A 24,922-nucleotide genomic window follows, 5' to 3' on the forward strand; every position below is an offset into this window, starting at 1 on the left:
GTTGATATATAGTCTATAAACAATAGGTTAAAATTAAAGTAAAATACTTAAGTTATAAATTCTATTAAAAAAAAAATTGCTATTTTTATAATCAGGAAAAATTACTTTATAAAAAAAGTGTATTAAAGCCATGAAATAAGTAAGGTAAAAACATAACTATGTAAATGTAATTGGGTATCTACAATTCATATAGTGATTTTTATCCATATACAAAATGTTAAGGTTCATAAGGTCTAACTACTTCTAAAACAATAATTTGTAGATGGACTAGATAGTGGACAGGAGTCCAAAACGTTTTCCAGGAGATTGAAATAAACGAGATAAGAAGTATGAAGGTTTTATTCCTTTAAAATAAATAAGTTAGAACTTATTAGTATGCGTTGTTGCAACGGATAGTGTTTTTTCTACCATGGGTATGTTGAGTAGTGAATTGATTATATGTATAATATAATTGTGGGAGTGGGATGTGTCTGGCTGTGGCAGATAATTATTTATTCGGTTATTGTATCCGTGAGTCAACCCTGTAGGTTTGGAAGCCCTCTGTGGTACACCAAGCCTTATAAAGCAGGGAAAACTCTGGCAGTTGAGCGTGATTCTAACCGTATCTCCTCCTTGCACAACCATTGGTCTAGTAACAGCACTTCCTTACTAAATGCTGTACCCCTATATCCCTATATATATACAATAAGATAAATCTCTACGTACTATTATACTTTATAAATATTAAAAAAAACAAATCTGATGAACCAGACCTTAAGATATTATTAATTTTACCTAAAAAACTTTATTAGTAGCAACAGACAATGAATAATGTATTCAAATATATGACATCTTGAAATGCCTTAGTGATAATTTTAATACACATATTCTAAAATAGTTAAATAGAGATAAATATGACACCGGAAGGTTCTAGACATCTAGACAACGAAATATAATATCCCAATATGAATAAATTAAAGCATCTAATGGACAGTAAACCACAATAGATTTGATTTACATCCGTCATCACATTAAATATCTTTAAATTCGTAAGTTTTTTTTTTTCATTTCGGCCGAAACGTTGTTCAGTATATCGAAATAAACTAGATAAGAATTATTAAGGGTTTCTTTTCTTAAAAATAAATGAGTTAAAACATTTGATCGATAATAAACCACAATCGATTTCATTTGTATCTATTATCATATTAGATAAGTTAAAATCATTAATATTTTGAAACTATCCATAGTGAAGGAGTGCATATGATGACGTTGTCACCGACGATCAAGAACCGACGAACAAGAAGACGTCAGCGGTGTGGCAGATATAATTCGGTCCCGGAGGCCGGGCCAACGGTTCTCAAGGACGGCTCCTTCACTCTCTCTCTCTCTCTCACTATCACTCCCTCCCTCTCCATCACTCTCCTACTGCACTGTCTCCCCTTTCGTATCACTCTAATAAAACCTTTAATAGAAACTCTCGGCTAAAATTTAACCTTCATCCCAACCTGACTCACAGTGCTGTTATATAATCATTTGCATGCAATCTAATCGATTATTGGGTAAATTTCAGACCACCAATACCCATTTATGGAGATACAAATGGATTTTGAAAACTTAAAAATAATCATTTTATGTAAAACAATTCTTAATGAATCAATGCACTCATTAAAAACTGCCCCTTCCCAATTGCTGACTAACTGTCAGTATTTAACTGTTGGTGAATATGTTTAACAAAATTCATACATATATAAATATTCCTTTTATAGTAATCCCATACAAGAAAAAAAATTGTATTGGCTAATTGCTATATCCACCATACCTATTAATATTAGCCCCATTACATATTAGGCCCTCACCTCCGGACTTAAAATAGCTCCTTTTTAGAATGGATAGCTCATGTATGATATTAAACATAACAGGTAAACTTAAAATACCAAAGGTAGTAAAAGGTAAGACACAACACGAACTACTTTTCTTTTTCACAGTAATGCACTTACTAATTCATTTTTATTTCTAATTTAGAGGTTTCGGAAAAAAAAATTACATTTTTGCATACTGTACATATTTGTGAAGCATCTCTATAAAATTAAATTGATAATAACAAAAAATAAAATCCAAATGGAAAAAAAAAACTACAATTAGAAGAGATACTGACTATAATAAGACAGCAAAGTACAGAATAAATTACTAACAACAATTAAACAGTCAATAAAATACAACACAAGATAAGTGATTAAATTGATTTGCATTTCTAAATTCACCTGTTATTACTGTAAAGTCTATTCCTTATAAAAACTCTAAAAAATCGTTTATAAATTTTATCAGTTTTTGTTCTGTTTCTAACCAATTCCCCAGTTCCAATAAAATGTTCTGTATCAGCCTTTCTGACTGTTGTTAAGTCATCTGCAGTAAAATAGTAGACGTTGAAAATCAGTGTACATCAGCCCATCGTGTGGACATTTTTCTTTATGCAGTTAAACAGTCTTAATATTGTTTAGTTTGTCCCAGTTTAGAAAGAATTTATAGTTAGTACTGAGAATACTTTTATAGGTTAGAGTGAAAGCTTAATGATATCAATGAAATGGTCTAGGCATTGTTTTATTTGACTAGTGCATCTTTTCTGATACCTTCTTTGATGTAAGACATTATTTCATATTGAGAGACCACTGTCCGTTTTTTCGTTATATTTTACTTCTGAGTCCCCCTAATCCATTCAATATTTATTATTATATTTTAAAAATGTAGTAAAATTCTTTCGCCTGTTAGTTCGTTAGGGATTATAGAATTATTTTTTTTTTCGGCCAAGACTCCCCATTGGAGTTCTATACTGGTTATAGAATTTTATAGTTTAGGTATATTGCTTAGTATGTCAGGGTTAATATTTATATCCACATAAGTGTCTGTCGTATTCTCTAAGAGAAATTCTGTGGCTTGGAGTACAGTTAGGATTTTATCTTCTTACAGTCATCCCACATTATTCTCATTTTTGCATCCATTTACAAAAATTTCGGTCAGAGTTTCTGTGATAGTATTTTACCCTGTATAGCAGGGTGACTCCAATAATTACAGTTAGTGGGGTAGTCAATAAACACAGTGTGTTTGTATCTTTTTTTAGCCCTGAAGAAGCCCTGCAACGTGGGGCGAAACGTTGGCTCATTAAAATAGTATATTTCTACTATTTGAGTTTTTTTGACCGCACCCGGACCATATTCCTTTCATAAATATTTGTAGTTTTCAGAGGATGAGGTACAACACACAAACGTTATGCAAAATGTCATGACGATGCCATGAATATTCTTCAAGAAAAGTATTTTTAATTTTTTAGTACACATTAAAGGCACAATATCCGAGGCTTTTGATAGTATAAAAAAATATTTTAAGAAATCTATAAATGACAGGACAAAAAAAAATCATGTGTTCTTAGGAAGGAATTATAGACAAAGAGATTCATAAAAATTTGAGCAAGTATATTTTTTTATGTGATGATTGACATGATCTTTTGTCTTAAAATTTATTTTTCATTATTTTGCCCATTCATGGGCAGTATAGTAATATGTTCCATAAATATTCCAAATGTTATTTCTTTTAGATAAGGTTCCTGAAAGGAAAGGTGACTCGCCAAATCCTACCATCCTAGGAGGAGCTGGTAATTTCTGTAGTTCCAAATAGAACCAACAACTCGCCTACAGCAGTAAAACAAAAGCTTTCCCAGGGACCAATATTTTCATTAATTAAATCTTTAAGCTCGAGTTGCTTGAAGATACTTATAAATATCTCATATGAACCTAAATTATCTAAAAGCAATTTTTTTGTTACACCGTTATTATTCATTCAATTATGCGGAAGCTCAAATTCAAATGAAATATATAAAATATTAATTACATGAATTGCATATATCCGTCTGCCATTTTTATTTGGCTATATTTAATTCATGTTTTTTTTTCAAATAACTTTTCGATGGTCATCGTATTTGAGAAATTATAAAAATATGCTAATATTTAATATTTATCAATATGTTTAATGCTTGTCTGATATATAAAATTAAATACCAAATTTCAGAATCATATTATGAAGTATTTTTTAAATCATAAATTATTGCGTTTGTTGTCTCTTTCGCTGCCCTAGATACGCTTAAAAGTCAACCACTTTCTTCCCACTCCATTCCCGACAGTCTGTTTCCTTCGAGTTTTGATTCCGCATATTCAGAAATTCAGGAAATTAGCAAACCTTTTCCATCTGCATGGTTTACCATTTAAATAATTTATGTACAAATAATTTAATATATAAATATGAATCTAATATATAATATATATATATATAATATATAAATAGTAAACAGTTTAATATTATAATTCATTGAATGTTCTAGATTAACTAATCAAACGGCTGTAAAAAAATATTTTTTTCGTTATAGTGCTAATTGTATATTTTTACTTGATATTAGAAAGTGGGAAAACAAATTGTTTTAAATGAGATTTATTGGTTACCATAGTTATTAATCCATTATTTTCATGATTTTAGAATTTTTTTTTTCATCTTTGAATTGCTTGTAACATTTTTCTAATTTTATATTAAGTTATTATAATTAAGTTAGCCAATTACTCATATAATTTACATCTCGTATACTTGGGCCACATGATAATTATCACTGAATGAATCAAAGTAAAAAAAAAATCAGGTATCTTCGAATATCACACTATCTTCAATTCACGAATTGTTAACTCTAATAACATTGACAAAAAATGAAATTAATGGATTTATGAAGGAATCAAAATAATGATAAGTATAACTAACATATTACATCTTAACTGAGATATATTTCAGTGATCTCTAACCAATGTTCGAGTGGACCAGAGTTTAGCCATGATTCTTGGAGTGGTCCTTTGTATTTAAAATCATTTGTACTTAAAAAGTTGGAATGAGTAAATTCGTTTTAAAAAGTTATGATACTGAGGTACCGTCTTAATGTTAAATAAATATTGTTGAAGTGAAATAAGTAGTTTATCAATGAGTCTTGTGAAACTGTTTGTATGGGTTTATGTGTTAAAATTTTATATTTAAAAAAAACATTTGTCGAATTTAACCTTTTTTTTTTTCTCTCTAAAAGTGAAAATAAAGATGGTTTATTTATGGTCACTTTATTCATAGCCAGAGTGGAGAAACTTCTGGGGTGGTTTAGGGGGTCTGGTCGAAAATAAACTTTAATCCTTATCTAAGCTTAGCTTCTTGTAACTTAAGTGCGGCGGACATATCCAAAACATGTGGGAACCAACACCCACGCAAATCTTCTATATATCAACATATGTAAAATGTTATCTATCTATCTCATAGGTTTTTTTATCTTATTATCTCGCGTAAACTGCTAAACGGGTTTTCATAAATATACTATATATATAATATATAAATATACTATATATGTAAATATACTTTCACTACCTACATATGGAATATAAAGTAAGGGAAAGCATTGGGATCGTGCAAAATTTCTAATTCAACTTTTCAACGGGAATATACGATTTGAGATTCAAATAACCAAGTCTCGCGAAATAGTGTGTGTGTGTATGGTCATCCCAGCTTAAAAAAGAAAAATCGTACAAAAATTAAATTACATATTTATATATTTATTGTTATTTACAACTGTTCATTATAATACATTTAGTAAATTTGATCTCAGTTAAAATGGAGTTTTACAGGCGTGTAGAGAAACTACCCATTGGTAGAAACCACTCTAAAAATTATATATTTAAAGTGGGTGTATGTCTTGGACGAAATAAAATTTTCTGCTAAAATCTACCGACTGAAGATGGGATTTTATAGAATCGATATTTCACTTTTCAACTACGAATTTTTATTGAAACAGAAAAAAGTTTTTGTTCATGATTTTCGCCTCCTCCGTTTTTTTCTTTTTAAATATTGCCTAAAAAATACCGTTAACTTTAATACGAGCCCACCAATTTTAACAAAACTTGGGCGAGTAAAGAGGTTAGAAAGTTACGCGCGCAATGCACCACATATTTTCCTTTATTTTAAAGGGCTGAAAGATTGTTTCAAGTTATATCAACCTACTATCTGCTACTAATCTCTGGAGGATCAATAACACAGACACTGCTTTACACAGAACAATGGCTTAACCAATTTAGATTAAACTGAATACCTTTGTCCTATAGAGGTGTAAAATGGTTTTAGGAACATTAAACTATTCTCAATCTTGAGACAAAATTTTTGAGATTTTTTTGTTTTGAAAAATCACAATAGACCCAGAAAAGATCAAACTTTATCTTCATAACAATCTGAAGCGAGTAAAACTATCCCTCTTGCGCGCGCGTTTTGTCATTATAAACCATAAAATCTTTTTTATTAACTGTGAAATAATTGTATAAAAAAACTAGTATGTATGTTATCTATTTGTTTACTTATAAAAGCTGCAAGGTGAGAAGAAAGCAAAATGTGAAGCTCATTTATGTGAGATCTAAACCAAGGCTTAGTCGTTTTGATACTGTTCTTTGAATATGCAAAACTAAATGGATGAGGATGCTCCTGGTGGTCCGCAAGGTTATAGGATTCAGCAGTTGGTTTCACTATACCCCAGAGAAACTTACGAAAAATAAAATGTTACCTCTCTGTCATAACCATATTTAAAAATTTTTTTTTTTTAAAGTGACATAGTTATGCTTAAAAAAATGCATTACTTATCAATACTTACAACAAAAATTCAATATTTTATCAAATGATAAATAAATAATGATGTTGAACTGTCCTAAAAATAGATAAAAGCCCTTCTGTTTGTCGGGAATGCTACGAACCTTACTCATTTTTATTAATCATTCCTATAGGTAGAAAAGGTAACCAACTTATTAATATTAAAATTTATAAAAGTGATTAGGCGTTACAATTAAATTTTAAAAAAATTCTAGAAAAGGCTCAGATTTTTACAAAACAAAATTACTATCTCTATTTTCAATGTTTTTTGAGAAACTAGTTTAATTTGTACGTCAGTGCTCAATATTTTTAATGAAACAAAAAATAAACAATCAAATAAAAAAAAATATTTTTTACGGAATAGAAATTATCAAAGTAAATGTGTGACAAACATTTTGTGATTCAGATCCACGTAGCAATGAGATCTGTTTTCTTTCAACTTAAGGTGCAATGAACTTATTTCTTCCCTGTCCCATTTTGTGAGTGCTTACTATTATTTCTGTCGTAAATAATACCAAGGCATTGATCAGCAAGTTTAAGAGGAACTATGAGCAACAATGGTTTGGCATCCCATAAATGAAAGGTTAAACACAATATTTCCGTAATCAGTTTTGGATTTGTATCGAATAACTGTTTTTCTATTATCGAGCTAATTATATTCTGTTGTAGTGTACTCTAACTCCTCAAGTCCCGATATGGAATGTTTTTATAATAAATATTTCAAGATACTTTAACGGAAATCGTTTAAATTGCCAGATACGTAGTTAGCGATCCACTTGTTATATAATATTACAAGATCGTAAAGTATAAAGTACAATGGTTACTTGATTACTTACTATTACCCATAGTTTGGAAGTATTACGATTTCGCTGATTTGAACTTACAAATCTATTAATATCACTAACTTTTCGTGATAGCAATTTCCTTATTTGTATACTTGTATATAAGAAGCAACTATAAAATGTTTTATTTTTAAACAGTCTCCAGATTTTACATTTGTACGACATAGGTTTGTAGTTACCTTCATTGAGTGGCTAAAAAAATATTTTATAAATGAATCTTGGCTCAACATGTATTAAAATCGACCTTCTGAATGGTTTTAGGCATACATGTGCTATAATATATATAAATAATTATAGATATTAAAATATATCTATCAATTAATTGAAATATAAGTTATAAAATTAAGGGAAATAAATGATATCATCATATTCACAGCATTCCATGTTATTTACTATTCTTTTTTTTTTTTTTTTGTTCCGTTTTATCATTAATAACTAAAAACAATTGATATTACATAACATTTAGGCCTGAAAAATTCACTGTCCACAAAAGCTGCAAAAGCTTTGATTAGGATCAAATCCAAATAAATCTTAATAAATCGCGAAATTTATAATTAATCTATTTTTAATTAATTGTTTCCTTTTAAAGCTCATTACTATCCTGTCAATGCCATAATAAATTCATAATCTTAAAAACAATAGCCTGACTGTGACATTATATTAATAAACAAAAGCCTCATGAAATAATCTAGAAATTGCTGTTCTATTTAATTGATACCAAAAAGCCAATATATTTCTTTAATTAATGAAGTTTACGAATAATTTGCAGCCATCAATGTTTTTTATAGTTGAATAAAATTTACTTGTTAATATATAGGAGAAACTTAAAATCCTTAGCCTTAAAAGGATATTCCTCATATGAAAGATGCACTCTGGTTTTAGGGCTCAAAGATGTTTTTAAAATTTGTAGTATACAGATACATAGTAATGTGAAGAACTAGCACTTGTAGTATTTTAGGAAAGTAGATACAAAGGACCAGAAGATGTCGGTTGATGATATTTCATATACACATTTCTATTTTCTATTGCCCTTTCAGTCACTGAATTCACAAAATAGTTTAAATTACATATAAATAGCATTTTACCTATTTGTAAAACACTTAAATCTTTTATTTGCTGGTTTAAAAACTTTATGGTGTTTTACAATGATATATTATCCGTTTATAATAAAAAATATAATTGACAATGTTTTAGTTTTTAACTGTTTCGCCTTTTGAGCTACTTTTCTCAAGAAAATGGCTAATCTATTTTTGTAATTTTGTTGTTCTATATAGAAGATCTAAAATTTCTTAAGACGTATCACCGATCTTAAAACAAAATGCCAATGGATCGAAAACCAACACATTTTGTGAAATTCAAAGAAAAATAGTTAAATCAATTTAGATCGTAGTTGAAACTGTTTTTTTTTGTTCAGATATAAAAAGGTTTCTAGCAATATTAATGTGTTATACGCAATTATGAAAGAAAAATGTCCTAAAATTGTAAATTGTATTTTATTGATCGGAAAATGAGGTCAACAGGTCCAGTTATGTTTGGTGATCGGTCGTTAATAGTTACAAACTTCCAACGCCTGCTACAGGTAAGTGTAAAAGCACGTGACGAAGATTAAACAATGATTACATACATATATCTCCAGCTTGGAACTGGAATCTTTTGCACCGGCATAAGAGCAGGTTGGCATCGACTGAGCGGATGGCTTTGTTGCGGTTCACCTGGACATTGGTTTATAAAGCATTGTAAATACTAGCAGGAAGTAGCTCCTGACCCGTCTTACAGGAAGACTGACTAGGTGGGTCTGCAGGAGCATATAAGAGTGAGGATTGTTAAGGGCCCAAAAAGATAGTGGTGGGTGACAACCCAGAAAGGGGCAACTCTTAAGAAGTACTTTTCTACTGTTAGATCCAAGGTTGGAGAAAAAAAATTGGTCTCGCCCGTTTACCGCCCTCATAACTTCACGAAGATAACTGAGAAAAGCTCGTTTAATGTGAAAACTCGTATGTCCCAGCTCTAATGTACTAAGACCGATGAGCAGTTCATACGCTCTGCCTGTGAGCAGTTCATACGCTCTGCCTGTGAGCTCAGTGTCAAGCTACTGAGGGCAACTGGGACCTACGCCCTGTCAGAGAGTACGTTTCCACGGATAGTGGCCAAGGACAACTACCCGTTCTACAGAGACTTCGTGTACGGTGATCGTGGACTCAATCCACTTTTCCTTCGGAAGAATAGAAGCTGAGGTTCTTCCATTTAAAGAAACCATGAGGTGCCATATCGTTGGCGATAACTAGGATAAGAAGAAAGGAAGAAAGAAAAAAAAAAAGAATGGTGAAAGCTTATACACAAGTCTGAGAAACAGCCTAATTTACTCTTTTTGCTCAATTATGTTCTTCTACGGAATGCAAGAAGATTTAAAAAATAATGAAGTACTTTACTGGCAGGAGTGACACAGGCATACCCCGACGTACTTCTTAACTGCTGTCACTCACATACCGTATGGACTGTAAAGCTGGACAGGACGAAAAAAAGACAGACGTGAGCTTCTGGACTCAATCAACACTTTTGTTGAGTATTTAGCACGTCAGGAACCTTCTTATATCTCCGTTCTGTGCCCCACGTAAGGGGATCCATCAGTTTACAAATGACCTAGAGGAAAAGACATTGAACATATCTTATCTGGAGGCTCTCCAGTGAAACCATACATAAAAACATATTACTTTAGTCTTTATAAAGCATAAAATAGTTACACTATAATTAATGCATTTGTTGCGGCCAACACACGTCTACCGTATATGTTTTTACTGTTTAAAAAACCATATGTTTTTCTGTTGTTTTTTATATTGCAAAAAAAATAAAAACACACATTGTGTGAGTCTCTTGGTGTGCACACACGTATTATTTCCTCACCATACACGCATAGTTGCATCTTCGCTGGCTTAGTCAGTTTAGCCACGGCGGGCGGAGTTATTCGACTCATCCTCCCAGAGGACAAGGCGGCCTGACGTACGTCGATCTAGTTCCACAGAACATCCTACTCAGGACAGCAACCACACCCGGACCCCTATCAATCACCGGTGACATAAGACTTTTTCTCTAGTTTGTATGTTTTTTTTTGTGTTCGATTAATTTCATTTTGTAATATTATTAAGCTTCCTTTTTTTTGGTTTGTATATTTTTGTTTCCTTTATTATGTTTAATTATTTGAAAATAAATAATAACAAAATTCGACCATTTCTTTGCTTTTCACGGTTGGGCTAGTAAAGGTTCCTTTCGAACCCCTACTCGCCGTAACAGCATTATTTATCAGGGCATACAGCAATAAATGTTTTATTAAATATAAAAAATTGAAAACTATTCTTCTAATCATTAATTAATTTATCTTCTAATATAATTAAAAATTATCAAAAGGAAGATCATAAAATTTTATTAGTGTTTTGGATAATGCTAAGAACATTTCTGAGCCTTATTACTTCTGTACAGAGGACTTCTGTAGGTTAGTTTTAGCATAATAGGGGCATTTAGGGCTTTCGAAAAAAAAAAATTTTTATATAGGTAATAGAAAGTATTGAAAGTTATAATAATCATTCTGGAAAACAAAAAAAATCTGACGATTGCATTGTAAAAGTGCATTGTCCACAGTAAACCTTGAACAGGCCCTTCAACGCTAATTAGCTATACCATACAAAAGTGTTAATTCGTATGAAATCTGAATTTTCCATGTGATCATCTGATTGTCACTGTTACAAAGGAAAGGGAAGATATAAAACCCTAGCACAATAGCCTCTACCCCGGGGAAGGAGGGAATGCCGAGTTGCGACATTACAGCGATCAGGTTGCTAATGAAGTAAGGCTGAATTAGGGTACACGCCGTTTCGGGAATTTAGGACGCTCTGACTTTTATCTTGTATTTACGATACAGGTGTTAACTTTCCAAAACTGACGAATGTCCTTCAAAGTAAAACGGCGCTATTTAATTAGAATCAGGCATTCCTTCGAACGAACACTGCTTAAACGGTGAAACTATAATTAATTTTAAATGGATAGGAGATAAATAGGAAATTATAAACTAAGTATTATAATGAGATATTAACAGTGACGAGTAGAAAAAAATGACAATGCAATATAAAATATATATTAATAAATCTGTACGTTGGAGTTCCTTATCCATCCTTATAAAAGGTCTACCAAAATGTTTTGTACATTTGTAAAATAAAACAAAATTATAATTTTTTCATACTTAGAATACTTAGAATAAATTTTATTGTATAATATGATTTACATCATTATTTATGACTTTTGCCTGCATTCTTTTTTCCCTTCTTAAAAAATGCCTCACCCCTAGAGGCAAAAAATATAACCTAAGCTGTTAAAGTTTGTTGCTCTTCAAAATATTTTGCAAGGACTGAAACTATTAATAATCAGAGGGTGCAAGATAAGGAAACTACGGTGAACACTACGGATTTTTCCAGCCGAGCTCTACGAGTTTCTGACTGGCCCCCAAAGCAGTATGTGGCCTCGCGTCATCATAAAGCAGTATATCCTTCCGAATGAACATAACCGGTCTATTTTCTTTGAGGGCTGTTTTGAAATTATCCAATTGCAGACGATTCCTCTCCGAATTTATCTTTTCTTTTGGTTTGAACGGCGCCAAATGAATTAAGATAGGTCCTCGAATTTCCCTCCACATCACAATATTCTTTTACTAAGGTTCAACTTCGATTTAGGGGTTGAGGGAGCATGTTTTCCTGAGTTCACAATATGCCCTTTTTCCTAGAATATTTTCATCCGTAGTTATCAACCGAGCCGAAAGGGATTCAATTCCCTTTCTTAATACTTCTTAGTTCCATGCAAGCTGAGATGTGCATAGAGTTGGCTCTCAAGATGCATGTGAGTTTTTAAACGGATTGTCAAGGTGAATCAAGCTTTTGAGCAATCTCCGATATCAAAAAGAAAAAATTTGCTTTGACGTTCCATTTAGAGCATAGTTTTTTTTATTTTAAGAAATTTTCTGGTAATATATAAGTATTAATTATATAAATAAATAAAACATAAAACTCTAATATTATATTAAATAATATTATTAATTCTGTATACTTAGACTGACTATCTATTTTAGTACCGTTGAAATGAAGAAAGACTTATTATTTTTACTACGTAATCAATAAAGGATATATTTATTAGATTTGAAGGCAATTAAAAGTAACAGTAATATATCTAACAATATATAATAAATCTGAACCACTACAACTAATAAAGAGCCAGGGCTCAGCACTTTCTTAGAAATTACTGTTACTAAACCGACGCTTGTGCAAGGAGTTGATTTGGTCAGAATCACGCTGGACAGCCAGATTTTTTCCCAAGGCCCGTCTGTAGCTCATGGAGTTGAGGCGCAGGTCTTTGCAGCATGGAAACTGCAAGCGTGGCTGTTTGAATCCGGCGGTGGTCTGTGGCGGTCCCATTAAATAAAAACTTGACCCTCTAGCATAGTGTTAGAATAGAGTGGTATCCTTTAGATAACCTCTTTTCCTAATTTGTCAGAAAATATTAGGAAGAGGAGGTCATAAAAAAAAATCCTAATTTTAGTTACCCACTTTATGAGGCTGGGTGAACCCTGGAGGGCTTGCGAACCCACAAGATTAACGGCTACAGAAACAGAATAAATAACTAAGGTGATATGTGATATATAGGTGACACTAAGCAATTGTTGGGAGATAAAATATGTCAACACAAAAATGATATAAGAAATAACGAGAAGAATACCAATAAAACAGGACTAACCAACACAAATTTGATTTTGATAACACCATGAAGAAAACAATGTGTTCACAAGAAAAATACTTGAGTCAATTTATATATCAGAGAACATCAATTATACAGTTAATTTTAAAACAGATAAGTAATTTAAACCTACATTATGCAGGGATTTTAAGTAAAATAAATTTATGAATTTTAATAATGGAATAAATAAAACTTTAAACCAAAACGAAATTTGAAATAAATTAATAACAAGCCTGACCTGAATCTGTGAAAGGTTTAAAATAGTTTGCTTATATGATAGTTAAAAGTGTAGTAAGTTGATCTAAAATTAAAAGTTTTAAAAATTAATGAAATTGTGACAAAATAGGTAACGAGACATAAGCTTATTAATATTTAATATGATTCCCGATTAATTGACTTTTTCATAGGGTAATTTGACTTTTAATTAATGACCTGGGCAGAATAGCCTCCAAAACATTTTTAAATTTGGATGTAATGTGTAAATTTATAATTAAGATTATATTAAATTATTAATAATAATGTTGTTGTTAAAATTGTTACAAATGAATGTAAACCTAATTGCTAGATTGTCCTTGAGGATGGCCGGATTGGCCGAAACGTATGACTGTATGATATAATAAAGAGTGTTGAGAATTAAAATTAACACCATTTGATTCATTTAAAAAAGAAAACCATTCTCAAGAAATAGAAAAGATTATATATTGTATAAAGAATAAATAACTTTCTGTCACAGTTCCTTACCACTAAGCCACGTCGCTTCCATATGTATATATATATTTGTGTTTGTATTTATTAACGTCCTTTTGATACTTTTTTTAAAAATATATATTTATTTATATTTACAACTATATTAAAAATATAGTACAATAAGTAAATCTACCCAATTAAATTTTTTGAGTTGTTGATCTCGAGGCCATCTTCTTTTCAGGTGCCTCCGAGAATTGTCAGGAAGAGAAGAGGAACCCCTCCATGTAGGGTAAACGTGATTTGGCGGAATTTATTTTAATCCTCTAGTTTCACATTATTCTTCAAGGAATGTGATGTGAGATCAGAGGATTTGGGAGGAGTCTGTAAAAAACTCTCCCTTATTATTGGTAAGTTTTGGCGCCATTGCAATGAACAATAATTTCTATAAATCTGATTTACTTTAACTGAACTTTAGCAGGTGTTTGTACAGTTACCCGATAAGTAAAACAAAGAACTCTAATTTTTAAATATTTTTATTAGAGTACCTCCATATGAACCCAAAGTGGGTTCTGAAATTAATTTTAAATACCTTATAGTTAGTCTGTTTGATCTTGTTAGCAGATAGGAATAGTGACCATCGAGTCAAGAACTGGATAGAAATGTGTTTAACTGGTTATTCATGTCCCACTCAAGAATGGCCTGATAAGTGATAAAGGATTATTCCTGTTTTCTTAGCGAGTTGGCTAGGGCACAATCTAAATGGCGTACAAGAACTGTGTGTTAAGGAAATAAAAAAAAAAATACTAAAATGTCCCGGACCGCATTCGCCAAGTGAATATTTTATTTTAGGTGTCTTTATGGTAGCCAAGCAAACTAAATTATAAACTGTTGCAAAGAATAGATTTTCAAATGTGCTTAATTTATTTACAATTTGTAGTTTTATTTAGTTTTAGTTTTTTCGTATACTACAAATTTTCAAATTCTATATTTTAATAAAACATAATTAAATACAAAGATCTGCATTACCTTCTTAGAAAATCAGTTACAATATGTTTTATAATAAAAAAAAAATATTTATTTTCCGTATATCAGCAATCCCCAATTCGATTATATTAATTAACACATTACGATTATTTGGTTCAAATTTTAAATTTTTTTTTCCTTACGAATTAATTATTTTAAATTTTTCATAACGTTTGTGCTATTTATACGCTATGAAGATAACAAATAGTTGTCAATTAGTTGGCTTAACAATGTTGTCAAGAAAGACCGTTACGAACAAGATTTCATTCTTTTGAGTTTTCTTCTAAGTTATTCTAAAAAAAAAAAAAAAAAAAAATGCAAATCGGTAGTGACGGAATAGTGGTAAAGGTAGATTAAACCGAGATGAGATAACGAAAATACCATTGAGGAAAGCGTGCTGAAGAGGTGTGGGTTTTTCTTGGAGTAAAAAAAAAGAAGTAATGTAAGTGTAATTAAACTGCAGAATTCTTCTAGTTCTTATTTATAAAATTAATGATTAAAAAAAATCAATAAAATAGTTAAACCAAAATTTTTTATTCAGATTAATAAATAATATGAATTGAAACTAAATTAATATAATTTAAATGTAATGTGTGTTTATGTAAGTGTGAGTGTGTGTGATGTTAATACTGCGTTGATATATATTGTACTCTCAATGCAAAATAACTCGAAACGGAAAATGGATTCAAATAGAATGAAAATTATTCATGTGTATATATATATATATATACACATGAAGCTTGTTTAGTATCATTATTTTTCCCCGAACCCGGGCTTCGCTGACAACGGCTTAGGATACAGGACGAGGCTCAGCCATTTATTTTAGATAGATTTTCAACTATTCCTACTAAAATATTTTATCATCCTGCACATCACCACCAATCACAATAGTCCTGATAACCACAATAGACCTACAACGTGGGTCGAAACGTTGACTATTTTTTAATATTATTTTTTTACTATAACCCGGACCATCTTCTTTTAAAACATTCTCTAGCTTACTTTCTATTTCACTCTCAGCACTAAGTTTTTTATATTCTATCCGGCGAAAGATATTTCACAGTCTAACATCAATATCATTGGGGTTACCTCAAGGATGTATTGTAGTAAGTTTATTGTATATTATATACAAATATGATGAGTCTCTTTGCCCCAAATTCTAAAATGAAGATTTACCCTACCCAAACAATACAGGTGTACTGACAAGACGAGAAGACAACCATAAGGCTTCACGCTCAAACTTCGAAATATTTATGAAAATTGCATGCCAAGCTCACACTGTGAAGAACTAAACAACTTAAGATAACACAACCCATCACTTTCACACATGACACTCGTCTCTTGTGTTAATAAACAATGTGCCTTTTCAAGAGCCTAACGTAGTACGTTGCTTAGAAGTCACGTAAGACAAAACGACGACCCGAGAACGAGACGTGATACTGAAGTGGTTTAGCCGAAAGTTGATAACAAATCCCTCGTTTTGGAGCCTTATACAATCGTTTACTTAAACTTGTGTTACAGAAAGACCTGTTGGTGTGGGTTTTTCTCCTCATTTTTTCCCCCAGAAATATAGATAAAAATATATACAAGAAAAATAAACCTTTAATTTTTAAAAAAATAAATCACTGCTAAATTAAGCAAGCGTTAATTCTCTAAATTTTTGTACTCAATATTTTTTTTCATACCAGATATCGCTTAGGAGCACCGACTCAACAAAGGATCCACTTGAATGAGGACCAGAAATAGATCTCGATAGAATATAGAAGATTTTTTCAAGCAATAACCTAAAAACAAAATATATTTATTTGGTATGGACTTTTTTAAAACTTTCGAAATGAAAGTAGGGAATTTGAAATTCGTCATCAGAACTCTAAAAAACATGAATAATAATCTTTCCGAACTTCACTAAAGTATTCCACTGAGATCCCTATCTGCTGACATTTGACTAAATCCCTTAGGAATAAGAGAGGATGGCTGTGACAAAAAAATTTTAAACCATAAAAATGTGAGGAATTTACTATAGTTTAATTTAGTGTTGGCTAATGTTTTAAAAATATGGACGTTTTTCAGGTTATGAGTCCAATTTTTTATATTTATCTTTGGCATATTTAAAAAAAAAATTCGGGGAGAAAATGGCATATTAAATTTTTTTTTAGCACCCTTAAAAATATAAAAATACTCAAAATACCTGAACTTTTTAATTTTCCCAGTAATTAGTCCAGTTTGACAATTACTACGGAATTTTGAAGAACCTTACGAATGTAGACCATTATATTTCTAATTTTTAATCGGTTCTAATAATAACGGATTAGAGGTATTATTTTTACATTCTGGCAAGTTAATTAATTTAGATAAGAAAGATAAAAATTTAAATCTTAGATCACACGCACAATCGGGATATATGAATCGATTTATATGTTTTTAAAAAATTTTTATCACTCTAATTCATAAATTATCCTCGGTCTCACGATTTGAATAAAAAAAATGGAATCATGTTTTTGGGCCAGTCTAATTTACAGCACCGGAATCATCACTGTTTCGGCTGTTTATTGAATAGTGAGTTTTATAGATATTTATTTCTTTATTCGCTTTCATCTTCGTTATTGGCTATAAATAAGCATCAGCACATCCTGGGACAGGTATACGAATTACTGGATAAAGAAAATTGAGTTGTTTTTGTCCTGAAAGAATCTTGAACTTCTTGGAATAATTAATGATTCAAAATTTAACTGGTGGCGCCGGTTCAAATCCGGCCTAGTGGGGGGAGGGTGTGACTTTTCATTTCTATGGCGGTCCCAGGAAATAAAAACTTGATCCTCCACCATGGAGATTGGTTACCTCTAAATAACCCCCGTAAGTCAGAAATGACTTATAAAAAAAAAGTCAGAAAAAAAAGAGAGATTCCAACTTTACTTGGTGTTCTTTGTAGTAACTGATATTGAACATTCCTGAGTTCATTCGCGATTCGTTTAAGTCCATGGATAAAGATAGCACTGTTTAGGGCATCTACTAAATTAAAGCAAGTGGAACCTAAGAAAACTTACAAAAGGCTGTTTTATTGGTTGAAATAATTGTCACTACTCGGTCTACAAATAATGCTATCGATCATAAGACTTCGTGGGCCTCCTATGGATCGTGGTGTTCTGGGGTAAAGTTGGCACTGGATTGGATACCATGTTTTGTTTTTTTTATAGTATTTTAATCGTTGTGAAATATAAATGTTAAACATAGGGACAACGTTAAATCGGAGAAAATTTCTCTGTTATGTAAAAAAGTTTTTAGTGATAACCGTATATTTTTTAATTTTACATTTAACCACCGTGTAATATTTTATTTTACATATAAGGCGGGGTCGTATAATAAAAATGGGCCGTAAAAAATTGAGTTTAACTGATGAAGAACACTTTTGCGTAAAAAAGAACAAATTAAAAATATTATCTGTTTCAACTTGTTTTTTAATGAGGCACTAAATTAAAATGCTAAGATAAAGACTTGAAATTTATTTTTTTCCGGCTTACTCTATATTGAAAAAATAAAAATAGTACAATCTTAGCAACAGAATGCATGGAATTATAATTATATTTTTTAGCAAAGAGTAGTACAATATAGTGACAATTTGCATAATTTGTAAAGTGGGAGTTCATTCGTCATTAACCGGACAAGAAAGATAAATTAAATACCTAATACTTATTAATAACATAGGTGCAGATTTCCAACATTTCGTATTTTTAATATTCCTTCCCTCTGGAAACTTGATAAAATCTAGAAACAAATAGATTTGTATCTGTTTCGCTGAGTGGAGTTGAAAGGGAGTTAGAGAAAGGTTGGAAACCGGGAAGGAAGGCGGCCATTAAGGCCAATAATCGGCAATTAAATGGCTCTAAAGAACCGTAGTTTCGAACCGGGCCCGCTACGTTATGCTGTGTTTGTCTGTGCTCGCTCTAGTTCAGCCAACCCTGTCGATCAACAGTAAGACTTTCTGTTCTTCGATATGCCCAAACATTATGTTCACTTTCAGATAAGCTTTAAGTAGGTATCAAGTCATGAAAATGTGTACATCTGATTTAAATGCATACTGAACTTTACAGTCATTTTGAAAATTGCAGTTACAGACACAAGGACTTTATGAAGTCCATGTCGCCAAATGAGTAAAATTTTTAACTCTGAGAAAATGATTGAGTAATAAGAAAGATGAAAATAGAGGATTGAGGCAGAAAAGGTTAAAGAATTTAAAACAAAAACAATTGAGGATCTGAGTTCCAGCACTAAGGTTATATTTCTTCCTCTGCCATGAGAGTCTATTGCCAAGAAAATTTACAAGATAGGTAACTACTATTATTAAATAGGCAACAGACCATTGAGGTCTAAGTCCTTGCGCGATGTATTTTTTCCTAATACATCGCGCGTTTCTTGACGTGTTTTTTTCGTAGAGTGGGTTCGTCACTCTCACGCCTATTTTTTGTGAGTGCCACCCATTGGCTAACGGGCCTCACAAATGCCCGGGGGGAGGTTCTCAGTGAATTTAATGCTTGTAAAAAAGTCCGAGTGAGACCGGGATTCGATCTGACAACCTGTGGGTTTGTAGACTGGCGCGTCACCACGCTACTACCGCTGTCCCTACAAGATTGCTTCCATAGAATAAACAGACGTTAAACTGTGGATTTATGTTTCTCTTGAACTTCTAGACAACAGTTTAATGGAAATTCAATTTAACAGTTTAATTGTTAATAAAATGGTATTTAGTTAAGTAATTAGAGGATCAAAATAAATCCTATAAAATCATCTTTACCCTTCGTCGTAAACCTATTGACTGACCTACAGTATCCTTTAATAATGTTGTTGTTACGCCTGTAGAACAGATCCGCTACCTTGGACTACATCTGGACAAACGACTAACCTGGAATCCTCATACAAGACTGAAAAGACAGGAAAGTGCACGTAGATTTCGATTGTAACAGTACTTACTAGACAAACGGTCTAAACCACCATTTCATTAAAAAAAAGACTGATCTACATGACAATCATAAGGCATATCTGGACACACGGATTTGAGCTTTGAGGCTCCACTAAACCATCGAATTCCTCTCGTATCCAATCCTTACAGTACAAAAACCTTAGTAAAATTCTCAATGCTATTTACTTTGTCTCAAATAAAATCACCCATAAAAACCTTAATGTTCCATATATATAAGCGATCTAACCCGAACCAGATACTATTCCTTCCTTTATAAACTCCCTAACCACCCAAACCCACTAGTTTCTAACCTAGCTTCTTCTGCTATTCCTAACAATCCTCCGAGGTGCCGGAAAAGAAGATGACCACGAGACCTGCTAATGTAAAAACGTCATTAGAGTGCTACGAATGGGTAGTGTCTCTACACGCCTGTATCACCTATTGAGAAATGGTTCAAAGTTTAGAAAGAAAATATATGACTTAATATTTAATTGAATTATTTGCTTTAAAGAAACTTAAATCGGGTTTCTTACACGTTGAATGAGGTTCAAATTATGGAGTGAGACGAGTCATAAGGCTTATATCAGTAAATAAGTGGTGAATGAATATGGTATTATAACTCATTAAAAAATATTTTTAAGTAGAGATGGTCGATAGATGTACTAAAAATGTATTCACAAATATTTATTTTATGATTATCAGTAGAAAAGGGAAGGTTTGGTATATTTATTTTACCACCCACGTTATCCACTATCAATGAAGGATATAATATAAAAATAACCATCAATAATATATGAGTCCGCTCTTAGGGAAAAAGCTGAAGCTTAGTACTTGCTACAAATGCTGTTAAAAAAAAAAAGCTTCAAGGTGAAATCTATTATGTAAAATCATCAAAAACAACTAAAAATTATCTTTTACGTTACTTATGTAATACTTTTTAAAAATATAATTCTCTATTAATAGAAAAACATGCAAAAATTATCAACTGTTCAAGCTTTTATTTATTGATTTATTTATTTTTTTACAATATGTAGTTTTCGTACAGGAGGTCAAAGGGAAATTCACAGTCGTATAAATTGTCTTCAAAAAGAGCTTCAGATAGGCACGTCTGATATATTTGGTTATGGTGGCTTTCTTTTTTATTTTATTTTTTGGGGGGGGAGCGTTAATTACGAATGTGAAGTTTTTTACCGAAAAGATTTCTTGCATAAAATATAAGTTTATAACTAAACTTAGACTAACACTAAATCCTAAGAAATTTTTTAGGGTGAGGTATGTCTACAATTCACGTCCCTACCACTTTTTGGACAATATCTAGTAAAAAGGCACATCTCTTAACAGGTGAAATATTCTGAAGAATTAGTTTTTTGTGGCTTACATTATGTTTTTGGGGTGTTAAACACGAATTGGAAGTTGTTTAATAATTTTCTTTACTTCAAATACGGGAACTAAGAAAAAACAACCCACTAAAAATCACACAGTATTAAAAGATACTGTGGGGCAAGACGAAGGTTTACGACGAAGGGTAGATGTGATTTGGTGGGATTTATTGGAATTTATTTTAATCCTCCAGTTTCGGCACCATTCTTCAAGGGTGGTGTACAAAAATTAAATTATTATTTTCACTTATGTAAAAACATTATTATTCATTTTAAATTTATAATCCTCTACCAAAAAAAAAAAAAAAAAAAAAACTTAAAATAATCGTTGAACATGTTAACTATTTCATTAAATGCAAAAAACGAAGGACTAAAATCAGTTACTAGCTAATTTAAAAATATTCCAGTGTTTTTATTTTATTATTTTTTTCAAGTAATAATAATATGTTTTGGCAAAAGTGCTTTTATTATAAATTTAATTTTCCTTCCATAATCCTGGTGCGTAATATTTCTATTCAAAACCGATCCCTTCACTTGCTAAGGTCATACCAGACGTAACAGCCTGGCTACCATTTTAGTATTGAGAATTTCCTTTGACAATAATCGGGGCTATATTTACTTTTTAAAATTTTATTGGATCTGTTCAGTAATTTTTATTAATAAGAATAATTTATCTATTATTGTAATAGATAAGTTCCGTAAAAGTTGTATAATTCATGTATTGTGAATTTCTTTCCGGTTTTTATAGACAAAATAGCACTAATTTTTTCCAATTAATAATAATTCATTCACTAACCCTCTTTAATGAAGGTGACATTATAGGAAACTATTGCTAAACTGTAAAATGGTACTGCAGTCTTTCGACCTTTCATGAGTATCATTAAGTAATCATTTGGCCATGTGGAACAGTTGGTAACCAACAAATCCGGTTGTTCCTTATTCCAATAGCTACACAGCTATTTTTTTAAGTCAATATACAATCATTAAAAGTGGTTTACGACCTATGTTTTGACCAAATTATTACTTAGTGGTTCTCATTCGAAGCATTATTCAATGTTCATTAATTTATTTCCCTATACTTTGTTCACTAAGAACTACCGGAAGCACTTATAGGTGAAGAACCGAAAAGAGACCTATTCGTACGAAAATTTGTAATTTGTTACTTGATTAAATTAATTGGCTGCTTAGTAACCGTTTTAGAGCCATCAGAAGTGTGTTTTCATGTTTTGGCAAAATATGTAAATAAATCTCGTATTCCATACTACTGCGATGGTTTATTATTTTATTATTATTACTGGCGCGACAGACCATGGGGGTCCAAGGCCTCACGAGGTGTACTTAGGAAATACTTCGCGCGTTTTAAGACATGGTTTTCATAGGGTAGGTCCATCACTCTCACGCCTATTTTTGTGAGTGCCATCCATTGGCTAAAGAGTCTCACAAATGCCCGATGTGAGGCTGTGAGTGAGTATTGTGTAATTATATGCTTGAAAAAATCCCGGATCGGGCCGGGGACTGGAACCTGCAACCTTTGGGTTGGCAGACAGGCGCGTTACCACGCTTCTACCGTCACCCCTGCTACAACGGTTTATAACATAAAACTGTACAATATTATTTAATTTATAGTATCAAAACTAATAATTAAATTTATCAAATACAATTAAAGAAAATAATAAAATGCAAATATAATAAAATAAGAAAATGAATGAAACAACGAATGAAGTGAATGACAACGATACGAACTTAGAAATAAAATAATAATGCTAATGGAATCGTAAGTATGGAGTCAGCTTGGTTAAAAATAAGAATACAATATACAACATAAAAAAAAGAGTGAAATATGTAATATAATATTATACAACATAATATATACAATATGTATCATAATATCTAATATAAAAAAATACATTAAAATTAGAGTGAGGAATTTAGTAATTAATATATTTATATATGTGGCTTAATAAAAGTATTATTTGTTCAATTATTCATATAAATGAATGTTAAATTATTAATTTTTTTTAAATAAAAAGGATATTAATATTTAATAGCATCTTTTGTAGGCTCTGAACTAAATATGTTTAAAATGCTTATATTATTGCAAAGAGCAGTAATATAAAAAATATATAAATAAGGAAGATTCACCTTCAACCAGACACTTTCTTCAAAAGCAGTATTGGACACTCTCACGGATTACATAATATGTGAGAAAGACATTTTGTCTTATCATTGAGTAGATGTAAGAGATCCAGGGAAGCGGAGGAAAAAAAACTTACAATTTTATATTAAACCAATAAAACACATTTATGACTATTATTTATAATATTTTATTTCAGGCTTAGAAAAATATTCATAAAAACTCAGCGGAAAATTGAACTATATAAGATTTTTTCTCACTACAGGAAGAGATCAAGGAGCTCTACTTGAAATTCTATTTGAAATTAAACACTATATTCCCAAATTTGTTATTTAAACGTTCTTCTTCTCTGATTGACTTTTTGATTCTCTTCTCCTCCGGAAATTTTGTCTGAGGTTAAATCAGTTAAATTAGGTGTTTCACATAGGACGATTTTGTTTTCTTTACTACATTTGATTTATATACTCAATGAAATTTGTCGGAGACCAATTAGCCAAAAACAAGACCACATCACCAAACTTAGCTTCGAGAGTACAATCAATATATAATGGAAATTTAGTTAAATCATTTAAGGACGAATTTGTATGTATATGCTTCCCAGTTTCCTTATTACATCATTCTTAGTTCTGTTACATCACGATGGTAATTAAAAACAACTAATTCTGCATAAATTTAAGTAATAGCATTATTTAGAAACCAAGATAACTTAGCTATTATGTAAAAAAAAAATAATAATATTTTCAACACTGAAGAGTACAAAGAGTATTTAATGAATAAGATGTTCCCATTATTTTTTCACACTTTCTTGTTTATTTTTTAAATAATAATGAATCATTAGATATCTATAATATATTTTATTTAAATTAATAGATGTAAAATAGAAAGTATTAACTTATTATAAGTCTAATGATAAAATAATTAAAAAGAAGTATTGAAAGAAAATTTTATGGAAAAGCGTGACAAGAAATATATAATTGCTCACCATTCTGGTCTTTGTTAACTATTCAGAGTCCATATTCCATATACGCTATTCAATGATTAGATAAATAACAGAAATTATGTAAAAATGTACTTTTATTTTTGTCTAGTGTTCCTCTAATTCACTTGTTCCCAGGATCAGTGTTCCTCGATCCTCTTCTTGGATATACGCGAAATAATTTATAATAAACGGGTCATTCATCGCCAACTTAACAGAGTTTTAAATCTTTCCATCTCAAATTTTCTTTAAATTCTTCAAAACATTTTCCTACTTTTACAAAAAGGCTTCCACAACTTTCCTAGTACTATCAAAAAAATTTAAAAACAGCATTCCACCGCAAAAAAAAAAAAAAAATGGATTCTAGTGCTCTAATTAAATAGAAATACAAGTTGTTTAAATAATTAAATTTTATCCTATTTTAGTCTCAAAACAATTCATATTTTTTATTTTTAATCACTGTTAGTTTTCACTGTT

The 24,922-nt window shown here is 31.0% G+C and overlaps 1 long non-coding RNA gene across 1 annotated transcript; it reads left to right on the forward strand.

Moving 5' to 3' along the window:
- The first annotated feature begins 268 nt into the window (after nt 1-268).
- LOC136795818 (uncharacterized) lies at nt 269-23,626 on the forward strand. Its single transcript, XR_010843507.1, has 3 exons — nt 269-413; nt 14,221-14,386; nt 23,396-23,626. It is a non-coding gene; the product is annotated as an uncharacterized lncRNA (long non-coding RNA).
- The last annotated feature ends 1,296 nt before the right edge of the window (nt 23,627-24,922 follow it).

Source organism: Halyomorpha halys, unplaced genomic scaffold, assembly GCF_000696795.3.
Source record: "Halyomorpha halys isolate HHAL.00 unplaced genomic scaffold, Hhal_1.1 Scaffold82.1, whole genome shotgun sequence".
In the NCBI taxonomy this organism is placed as follows: domain Eukaryota; kingdom Metazoa; phylum Arthropoda; class Insecta; order Hemiptera; family Pentatomidae; genus Halyomorpha; species Halyomorpha halys.